At 39.4% G+C, this 11,895-nt stretch overlaps 1 long non-coding RNA gene across 1 annotated transcript; it reads right to left on the bottom strand.

Moving 5' to 3' along the window:
• Nucleotides 1-731: 731 nt before the first annotated feature.
• Nucleotides 732-11,310, bottom strand: LOC121486173. The gene is made up of 3 exons (XR_005986561.1): nt 6,392-11,310; nt 3,492-3,628; nt 732-2,557 (listed from the first exon to the last, which is right to left on the bottom strand). It is a non-coding gene; the product is annotated as an uncharacterized LOC121486173 (long non-coding RNA).
• Nucleotides 11,311-11,895: the final 585 nt, after the last annotated feature.

Below are 11,895 nucleotides of genomic sequence, written 5' to 3'. Positions count from 1 at the left end.
ACCAAGTTAGATACCAACATTATCCATCTTTGTGGCTGCAAAGGTAAAAATATTAAATACATTACTTCACTGAGAAGTGATTGTTGGTAAGCCACCAGATATCTCATCTCCCTTGGAGTTGTTTTTATGCACCTAAGTTGATATATGTGCACCTTGATGCCCTTAGGTTAAAAAGAAAAGAAAATCAGAGTAAGAGTTTAAGTGAGTTGTGATTCTAAATGTGATTTAACTGAAAACAGGATCTCCAGGGAACACTTTTAAAGACCTATACTAATGTGTGTACAATTAAGTTTATTTCTCAGGTTTATAAAATTCCAGTGCTTTCCTGCAAAAGAAAAAGGAGGCGCCCTCTTCCCTTCCTCATGACAAAGCCCCAGCAGCAAGTCATTATCACTTTTGACTAATCAGAGAGAAACCACCTGCAGGAATACTCCCCTTTCTGTTGGCTCCCAGCAGAACCTTCCAAATGATGATTAATCACTGAATAAACGGTGGAATTGACAACAGCATAATGACAAAAAGAGAGCAGAGAAGGGGCCCGAACAGTGGGTGCATGTGGTCCAGCCCAGTGGGTGGAAGGCCGAGGAAGATGGATGACCCTGTAAGCTCTTGACACTTGAGTATCTTGTCTCTTACAAGGCGGGGGGGGGGGGGGGGGGGGGGGGGGGGGGGGTCACTGCTGCCAAATTCAGCAAATAAGGCAGTACACACCCAGTGGACATGCTTCCTATTGCTGTCAGAAGCAAGGAGAAACATCTTAAAAATTAAACTAATGAGCTTAAATTGACATCCTAGGCTCACACAATAACACAAATAAGAGATACAACAAATGACAGCCTAATCCATTATTGTGGAAGGCATTCAGAAGGTTTTACTGATTATAGCCTCAGATTACCCTACCCGTGTCCCTACTAATTTGAAAAATGATGAATCACTAAGTTCAGACAGGGCTCAGAGAGTCAATTATACTAAAGCAGTGATATCAAAAGCTCATATTTTCTACACCAAGGAATAAAACGTTATGCCTAATAACAATCAGAAATGAGGCCTATTACGCACTCTCAGTTGACCAAGTCATTAGCAATAAGAATGTTTCTGTAATTTTTCAATATTTCTTTTCAGGATATATACTCCCTGCCCCAAGGAATCCTACTAGCCAAAGTTTATTAACATGAAGAAAAGATTTGTGGTAAATGAGATATTGGTTTGCAACTGGCTTAATGTCTTTCAGGTACCATCAAGTTTCAGGCCTTTTATGTTCAGATGAAAAAAGCAGTAAGTGGTCAGACCTCCTGTCGCCCAGGCATCATCAATCCCATGGCCTTCCTCATGATTGTCTTCACTTCCCCCACTTTTTTTCTGTAAAACACGACTTCAAATTCATCAAAAAGTTTCATGCATATCTTTCCAATTGGACCCAACTTACGCAGGTGTGCCCACTCTGGGGCCCCTTCCACCTATATGACCCTCTGATACTTAGCAATTCTTTCTTGTCTCATGGGACCACTGTCCACACTAATTCATATCAACAGAATGTATTTCACAGCATAACTATGACATCATGTCTCAAGATTTCCTTGTATTGCTAGGTACATTTTTCCTGCATTATGTCTTGTTCCCAACCGTGCCTAGAACAATGTTTCACACACTCTGTGTCCTCAGCAAATAAGTGACTTTATTTTCTGGTTCCTTTTTTGAGACTCAACCAACAGGAGTCTATATGTGAGACTTTTGAAATCCTTCCCGAGGGGATTTCTTAGGCATGTGTAAGTCACACTAAGACGTGAGTAGAACAATCACCTTGAAACCATAGAAGAAGAAAAAAAAAAAAAACAAAAACAAAAAAACAAAAAAACAAAAAAAAAAAAAAAAAAAAGAAAGAAACCATAGAAGAATCTAAGAATGAGTTATTATAGACAGACCTTGAAATAGGAAACAATCTCATTTCTCTCCACTTATGGTATGGCTGCATTGGGAACTAATTTTTCCCACCAAAATTCAATCTCTCCCATCCTCCAATAGCTAGAGTTTATTCTCAGATTCAAAACTTAGCTTCAGATTCAAACTCTTTGGTCTGGTTTTCAAGCTGACCTGCACTGCCTACTTAGCCAGCCTCCCCCATCACCCCTACCTCCCTCAGCTCCATCTCCCATCACCACTCTCCCCATCCCCCCTGCTGCGCACACATGCATGTGCACGCACACACACACATACCCACACACACTGCTCACCATGCTTACTTCAGCCTTTGCCTACTCTACTCTTCAGCATATAGGGAGGCCTCATTTTCCCTTTCTACTCCTAGTCAGATGTTCTCTTCCTTCATGCACTCCACCGTTCTTCTCTGGAGCTCTTCTGAAATACTCCAGTCTTGCATCAGGTTCTTGGGAGGCTCTACCAGCCATGGCCAAGGTGCCAGAGCAGAGGCTTTGGCGTTATCAGGCTGTTCCAAGTTATCCATTCACTTACTTCATGACCTTGAGCAAGATGCTTACACTTTCCAAAACTGTTTTTTCATCTGTGAAACGGGAGTAAAGATATGTACCTTAGAGCATGGCTGAAAAAAAACAAGATGAAACAATGTGTGAGAAACAGCTGCCCCAGATACTGCAAAGATTGTGTCACTCATTTCCAAATCCCCAGTATAAAGCCTTGGGCCTGGCGCATACTAGTAAATGTTTACTCAATATTTATTGAAAAAGGAGCAGACACAGAGAGGAGTAAAATACACACACACATGATCCAAAGTCTTTAATTCAGTAAAATATAACAGCTATGATTCTCTTTATCTTTAATATTGAAATTATTTTATCTTTCATATTTTTTAAATCCCCTATTTTCCATGTCTACCAAATATCAGATATCATTCATTAATGAGCAGCAGAAACCAAAAGTTTCAACTCTGATCCTAGTGTGGAGTTCCAATCCCTCTTGTCTCCTCCTCCCGCACCCTCCCACAGCCACAGAGGGGAACCTGAGGGAATCTGCAGGCCTATGTCTGACAGGTAGAAATTGGAGAGGCATAAGCTCCCCCTGCTGAGCTCCTCTCTGCTGGGGAGATGGAAGGTTTAAAGTCAACCAAGGACATAGAGGTCCCCCTGAAGGTAACTAAAGGCAATAGGTACTTAAGGTCAAATAGAAAACAAATTTACTGGGGGGAAACACCATAAAAATTACTAAGTCATTAGATAATCAACACTTACGCAGAGGAAAACTCAATATGAAATGCAGGAAAATGAAAAAAAATAACACCAGGTAACTTTAATTTGATGGATGAACGGGATTCTCAATTTCTTTGTTTTTTTTTTTTTGTGTGTGTGTGTGTGTGTGTGTAGTTTTGTTGGAGTTTTTTTGTCTGTTTTTGCTAAGAACCATATTTCTGATTCACAATAATCTTTGTTATAGTTATTTAGTAACTATTAAAAAGAATATATATTTATAATTTAAGTTCTTAGAGTAAAAGAGAAAAAAAGAAAATCCAAAAATGATACCTAATTCTGAAGACTGTTCTGGCAGAGGCTCCTTTGTCCAATCTTTTTCTGAAATTTTCACTTTCAGATTTCATATCCCAGAGCACACAAAGAATCGTCGTTTTCTAAACAAATTGCACCAAATGCACCTTTTGTTCCTAAACCAAGTGAGTTCAAATTTATAAATGGTGCTTTTAACAAATATAACAGTAACTATTTACTACAGCTCTTTTATTCTCTTCTCTCCCTATATTCAAAAACTAGATTTCTTTTCCCACTACGATTTAATTTTTTTGATGAAACCCAAATCTTGGGAGAAGCAGAAGGTCCAGCATGTAAAGTTTTATATCATTGCTTATTAGCATTTGTTAGATATTTGAATTTAGTCCTGCACCTAATACGCGCTGAATAAAATGTACTTCATTATACTCAAGTATCCAGTAGGAGAAAAATGTTTTTCTTGACTCCCCACTCTGGTGTTGGGCTGTCTGATGCTGTCTAGGCAAAGCTGCCTGCCATGCAGTCTAGGAGCTGTCTAGGAGCAGACCAGCCTTCTCCTGGAGGGCCCACGCCTCCGGAAAGTTCTTCCCCTCCTGATCGGACACCGGCTAAAGTCTGTGAAGCTGTCTGCTCAGTCAGGCATTTTCCTGAAAGCTGTGGGTGGCCTGGGATCAGAGATTAAAGTGGTGGCAAGTCTTTATTTATTATGACTACAGAGTTGTCTATCCAAGCTGTCCATTTATAGGGACGGAAGATGCTCTTGTAAATGCAAAGAACATCATTAGCATTTTATTTCCTCTCCCAACTACTTGTCTATGACTGTTGTGCTCACTTGGAGCCAGTCAGAGCCCAGGAAGAGTTTCCTGGCCTTGGGGATAAAATGTGAGGTGGCTCACCTCCCAGGCCAGGCTGGACGCAGGTAGACGACATGGTCCAGTGACCTAAGCAATGGGCTGGAAATTCCAGACAAATTATGCCTGGTCCAGCATCAGACTTGCTGTGTGATGCCAGGTGAGGGAGCTACCTTTTCTGGACTTCTTTCTGCCTGGACTCATCTGCTACATGAAGGAAGGAGGTGCTGTGAGATAACACGTTAACTAACCACCTTTCTGATCCTCAGCTTCCTCACCTATAAAACAGGAATGACTAAACACTGCCTCTGTTGCCTCACAAGGTCAATGTAAGGCAAAAATGCATATAAAAACTCCAGTAATTTGTAGAGTGCTGAACAAATGGCTTATCCCAGGGCCCTTGTTAGTAACAGAGTAAATCTGGAGCCCAAATCCCAGCTTGCCTTCTCCCATCCCAAGACTCAAGAAAAGCAAAGCCAACGAATTCCCTTTCTTTCTACAGACATCCAACAAGGATTGGACTGTGCTTTCCTGACAAACATTCCTGCAAGAGTTTAGTATATTCTAGTAGTGGCTACATCCAAAAAAAAAGAAAGAAGGAAAGAAAGAAAGAAAGAAAGAAAGAAAGAAAGAAAGAAAGAAAGAAAGAAAGAAAGAAGAAAGAAAGAAAAGAAAAAAGAAAAGAAAAGAAAAGAAAAGAAAAGAAAGAAAAGAAAAAAGAAAAGAAAAAGAAAAGAAGAAAAGAAAAGAAAAGAAAAGAAAAGAAAAGAAAAGAAAAGAAAAGAAAAGAAAAAGAAAAGAAATCCAAAGCCAGTATCTCTTTAGGGGGACTGTGGCAGTCCTTAGGTTGAAACCAAGAAAATGTGGTGCAACGTTATATTTAAATCAAATGTTGAAGCTACACACGCTTCTAAGTTCTCGAATGTATAGAAAAGTTTCTGGTTGAGGATTAGACATAGAATGGCAAGGCTGCTTCTCTCCAGGCTGAATCACACTTGGCCCTCCCTCATTATATCCCTAGTTAATTCTTCAGTAACTGGGGAGCCCTGGTCCTTGCAAATGTCACAATTTTACCATAGTGTATTTACTTCTGGGTGGATTAGCATGAATGTGTCAATTGTATTGGATTGCCAATTTTGTGGGAGTGATTTGAAAGCTTGCAGAATAAACTGTTATTTAACTTGGGGAAATGGGAAGGAAAAAAATGGCAGCTTTTTATGTTTTGCTCTCTTTGGTTCAGATTTGCATGAAATCCTCATAACCAAAGGCAGCTGGAATCCTGAGTATAATGATAACATTGGTGGTGAGAGGTTTGGATGTGGCTGGAAGGTGGGGCTTGTGTAGGAGGCAATTTTTCCACCCAGATGCAAAGCATAAGAAATATTTATTAGTAGAAATTACATATGAAGATTAGGGGAAAAATAAGCTTGTTTTTGAGGAACCTTGTTCACAGTTGAAGCCGAAAGTATTCACCCAACTTGGTTTCCATATAAAGATAATCCCCTTCATACCCACTTGCAAATATTCTTCATTCTGTAGATCGTTTCTTGTCATGCATTACCCAGAAGAACTTCTCATTTGGGGTAATAATGCAGTTAGGTCATTTCTACAAATAAGTCAACTTCAAACGGACAAAAGTAAGTCCCTTTTTTGTGTGTGTGAAACCATCAGAATGAAGGGTGGGACGATTAATGAGGCCCATGTAAAAAGTGTTGAGTCTTTGCACACAGGCTCTGCTAACTGGGAAGGAGCATCAACATCCTGTGTGCTTACATCACTGGAGTAGCAAGCGCAGGGAGTAGCTATCTTCTCCTCCTTGGCTTTTGTCCCCCATTGCTGATTTCTGTTTTGTTCCTCTGCCCTCCTTAGTCTCCCAAATATGTTCCTAATGATCTCTGTGATGATCATGAGGGCATTTCATGTGAGACACTCCTACAATGTGCACAGCGGAGCAGAGTCACACAACACCAAAATAAAGGCCACTCTCGACATAACTGCACTATACATGAATTTTGACCACAGTCTACTGGCAAAACCTGGATTCCAACAGACCACCTCCACAGGGCTTACCAAATCTTGATTAAGCAGAATCTGAATAACAAGAATGTCCAAATATTCTTCTTGGTCTCCATTTTTTAAGGAACAAATGGAAAAACATGGATGTAGTACGCCATCAGAACTAGAATCTTGATCCGTTGTCCCAAGACTGCTTCTAACAGGTTCAGAGTTTGAGCAGTCACATATCATTCTGGTCCTTAGTTTGCCAATCTGAAAATAGATGACTTTGACCAGTCCTGTGAACTTTTTCAGCTTTTAACCTCTTTGGTTCTACTTCCACAATGTTCATTTTTTTTTTTTCACAATGTTCATTTTTTATTAGCTATTTTTCTTATTACATAAGTAATATATGTTTATTACATAGTTGTAACGAACAGTGAAGAGCAAAATTAAAATCACCTGCTGTCTTCCACTTAGCGATAACTAGATTGGCAAATATATGAAATACACATTAGTTTATAAGTCAGAACAAACCTACACCAAATATACTGAAGCATATTAAACACTGAAAATATTTAAAAACAAGCTGATACCAATTTTTTTCTTCAAAAAGTAACACTAAGTGTTTTTGCTTATATCCAGAGCATACCAGGCCCATTTTCTCTCACTTTCTCAGTTTATTGTTGCAGACCTGGATACAAATTAATGTTGGGACACTGATGCTCCTGCCCCTCAGAAAGAAAGCATAAAACCTCAAAAGGGTGCTCAAAGGAGCCATTAAAGATCATCTGGAACTACCTTCTCATTTACAGATGAGAAAAGTTGAAGCCAAAGGGGTCTAAGTGATATGTGCACCCATCGTGGCGCCACCGGATGCCAGAGACAAGGCTTAAATGAAGGTCTCCTACCACCTGTTCTATAACTATTTGCACTATTACGTTAGTCCTGGAAATTGTTTTTAATTTGGACTTTGATTAATAAGAAAACTTTATTTAACCACCTTTCCTGGTTCATGGAGATCTCACTACACTCCAACCTCATGTTGGGTCATTAGCAAGCAGCAGAAGAGCTCCTATGAAGGGCAGGAGTGAGTCATGGTGATCAAGTGTGCTTAGCAGAAAAAGTCCATGTCCCTATTATTCCTCATAGTGATTTTAGATAAACAATAGAACCTTAATTTTCCCTTAATTCATTGAGTTACCTTTCCATATTCTCCAAATGAAGGGACATCCCTACTACACATTTCTTTAAAAAGGAGGAGGGAGGGGATTCCAAGAAATAATGTCAGATTCTTAATAAATATTTGTTGACTGATGGAGCTTGCTCCAATCAAAGGCACAGGTTTTCCTGGTGTTCCTGTTTACGAGGAGATGGGGAAATAGCACCCACCCACGCCTATCTCACGGAGAGGCCAAGAGAATGAAAGAAACAATAAAGATCAAATCCTTGGAAGAAAAGTACTCTGTGTACTCAGCTCTCATTCATGTTACCACCAAGCCAAAGCACCTGGGCCCTGAGAGGCTGCCTCTCGGTTCCTGAGAACTGTGGGGCTTATTCTCAATCTATAAATCCCCAGATTACTCTACCTAACCTTTAAAACTCTTCACCCACAAGTCTCCACCCAGTTTTGCTTTTCTGAGATCATACCGGATCCTGGTCAGTGTCACTTCAAGGGCATCTAATCTAGTTGTCTCTCGTTTTCTTTTTCATTCTTTTCCCTACCCCAGCCTGTGGGAAGAATACAGTACTTTCTCAAAGACAAGGTTGGGGGGTAAGTTTTCTTGTTCTGAGTGAAATCTTCAGGCTGATTCTGATATGCCCACCATCTTCTCATTCCTAGATGAGAATCCCTGATTTCTGGTTCAGCAGAAGAAACTAAAATCCAGAGACTGGAGATGGTGTGTCCATGGTTCCATCACTAGCTCGAGGAAGAGGAGAGGCAATCTCTTTGAGATTTTAACTTTTGGTCATCTTTTTTTCACTAGGTTCCCATGTTGTCAATCACAACATTGTTTCATTTTATTTCAGAGTAAATCCTTGTATCTCTTTACAGAATCAGAGTGCTTTACACCTAGCAGATTAATCAATTAATTAATCACAAACTTAATTTTCTCTTTTCTGCTCCTTACTCAGTTTTTAGCACTTATCTGGACAAGAGTCTATTCAATGAGTCTCAACCTGAACATTCATCAGAATCATTGGAGGGTTTGTTAAACAGATGGCTAGGCTCCACACTCAGAGGTTCTTATTTAATATGTCTGAGGTGTGGCCTGATAATTTGCATTTCTAACAAGTTCCCAGGTGATGCTAATGTTCATGGTTCAGAAACAGCACTTTTAGAAACCCTAGGTTATCTTACCTAAGGACTGCATAGGGTCTTCTCTTTTTTTTAAAGTTAGTTTTTAGCTCCTTAAGATTTCTATGCCTACTTACCACTTTGCTCAGGCATATTCATAAGCAGTAGTCTGATTTGCTTACCAATTTAAGTAGCATTGTCTATGGTTATCTGAAATGGTGAGATATAGATATAGATATAGATATAGATACACACTATATGTATATTTAATATATATAATATAAATATATGTCTTTAATCCTTCTATGAATAAGTCTAGAACACTTTTCTTCATTTATACTGTTATTCTGCTATACCTAAAAGTGACACTTATTAGCATAGATAGGCTCATGTCTTAGTCCTCATCTAAAAGAAATTAGCACCAGCATTGCTTTTTTTGACTACTACTATTCAATAAGATTTATTGTAGAGAGTCATCAAATTTAGAATTGGAGTAAGCCAGAAATACAACTACCAATCCAGTTTATAGATGAAGAAACTGAAGTCCATAAAGTTGAGTTTTCCACGATTTCACAGTTCAGTTGCAACACAGCCAAGACTAGAATCCTACTCTTCTTTCTTCTATTTCATGTTTGTTTGTGTAAGGCCTACCATGACACCTCTCCAGCATTGTGTATGAGGCTATCATTGCATATGAGGCTGTTGAAACGTCTAATTTCTTCACTGTTTTCAAACCCACCTCTATCAATGGAAGTCTTCCAACAGTTAGTAATAATTCCTGCAGTTTGATTAATTATACAAAAAAATCTCAATTTTTTAAAAATACATTTCCAATAAACATTCTCTACTACCATAAATACTGTGCTAAGTACTTTACATGAAATACTCATTTAATCTTAGAATGAATGCTAGTGAGGGGTGTGATCTCTAATTTTCAGATGTAAAAATGAGACACCAGAGGATGCTTGCCCATACCTCTAGGACTCAAATTTACAGTTAGTATTTTCTTTTTTGCATCTCTACTAGGCAGTGAGCTTTATAAGGGCAAGGACAGCCTGTATTTAATTCCTATTTCAACCCAGCTCATAGTTCATAGAAAAAGCTCAATCAATACATGTTGAGTTCACTAATGAATAAGATCCCTCTCAGTATTTTTGGTCTTAACCTATTCTTCTGCACTCCTTATTCTACCGTGGAATATCCTTTGATAATAAAAGCTTGCAACTGTCCTGAAATTAAGGAAAAGTGTGTTTTCTTATGCAGCAAAATCTATGGTTTATGGTTCCTGCCTTCAAATTTGTACACTACCAAAATGTTTCCAGCTATTTGAGCATAATTGGGCTCCTGTGGAAGCCCTTGCTTGTAAAGTGCTTTTTAGTTGTTCACAATTAATTGTCCCAGTGGTAAATGTGACTCATCATCTCATCATCCCCATTCAACAGAGGGGAAACACATAACCAAGTCACATCCAAGGTCAAAGTCAAATGAATGGAGAAGTCAGGCATGAAACCAGTGACCCTGGCCCTGAATCTAGTTAGTTATGCCTCCGGCTCCTGGTCTCTTCCAAGATTTCTACATAGTTCCAAACTCCCCTTACTTTGCCAGATGTTTACCACATCTTTCAAGTGGAAGCAAGTCCTTTCAATTAGGCTCACCAGGGGAAACCCACCCTACTTCTCTGAAGGAGGAATGGCCGAACCAGTTCGTCTAAAATAAGAACTGACGTGATTCTTTGTCTGAATTCTGAAGCTGTTCCGACAGCGTTTTCTTGTTGGCTAAGGTCCCACCAGTAATGAACTGGAATATAAAAACAAAGGCTGTTCTCATGTTGTTTCCCAACCCAAGAGGGCTAAGCGCTGGGTGAGCACTGAAATGTCGGCATGTTTATCTGAGTCTTGAGCTTGATACTTTCCTACCTAACACTCCACTAAATTCCCACCAGCACACACACATCCCCCACATACACACAGTTTACCTGTCTGTGCAAGAGTCCCCCAAAACAAGCCAATTTTTACAGTCATTTACCAATTTCACCCTTGATATCTCCAGATTTTGTTTTCTCTTGAGGGAATAAATGAGAAGCTGAAAATAAAAGAGACAAAAACTGCACTTCAAATTTAAGTGCTATGACTTGTCTTTATTCCCAATTTCATAATCCAATTTCATGTCTACACTAGCATTTTGATGGTGCCACATTTGTGTAGTTCCTTTGAAATTTTCATAATCTCATTAATTAAAGAATTAAGGAACATAAAAGGTGAGACTAAAAAGGTCATGCAAGAACAAAAGCGTAGCTCAAGACTTGAATATTTAATTAGACTTACCATTCAAGTGTTCCTTCTGGAGTGAAAAAATCACTCCAGACCAGCTATTATTAATCTAACCTAAAAAGCAACTCATAAAGATTATTGCAACATTTTTTTCAGGTTTTCCCAATGCCCTCAGAATTTGAGACGGCAAACCTCAAACCCCAACTATTTCTATGGGGAGATATGCAGGTTAAACAGGGAACCACAAATAATTAGAGCTACCTGACTTGTAGACAGGAGCTGTTCTGGTAAATTCACCACAAGGGCATTCCTTGGCATCCTTGGTGAGTTGGCTTGTAGGCAAGAGAGGCCAGAGGAATAAGCTCCACTCCCACCTCTGTGTCTTACCTGTGCCATCCCTATACTTTCTCCCTTAGCCCCAGCTACAAAATAGGGAAGACCCTCAATATTCCAGCCCTGATTGTTTCAAACTGGTTAAAGAATAACAATCAAAAGGAACATATAATGAGGTAGGGAGAGGATTTGGGCTAATATTTTACATGTTGTGCTTCTCTAGTTTAGCTAGATTATTTTTCTTGGCTGTTGAGGTCAAGAACAGAGCTAGCATTAGGACAGGGCTTGAAAACTCAGTTATTTGCAAGAGAAAGGCATATAACATCAATGCATAAAGTAGACTGGGTATAAGAAGCACACAACCCGCTCAGTCTGGTTTTATTTTCCCACTTTTAATGGAGACATGGATAGAAGAAATAGATTTTAACTGCACTCTGCTACATGAGAATAACATTCCAAGGGTGCTAATAAATTTCAACTGACGTTAGGCCTCGATGGTAGGAGGGAGCGGTGGGGACTGTGGAAAATGGGAGCGCAATAAGCCCATCTAAAACTGGTAAGCACCATGCACCTCCAGCCACTTGCTGACATGTTGGGGTTTAGGACCCAAGGCTGCCAAACTGTCTGATGTTTCGAGAAAAACCAGAAATCTGAACTTCTCCCATGTTGGCAACTCA

Source organism: Vulpes lagopus, chromosome 3 (genome assembly GCF_018345385.1).
Source record: "Vulpes lagopus strain Blue_001 chromosome 3, ASM1834538v1, whole genome shotgun sequence".
Classification (NCBI taxonomy): Eukaryota; Metazoa; Chordata; class Mammalia; order Carnivora; family Canidae; genus Vulpes; species Vulpes lagopus.
This window is presented reverse-complemented; position numbering and strand designations above follow the sequence as displayed.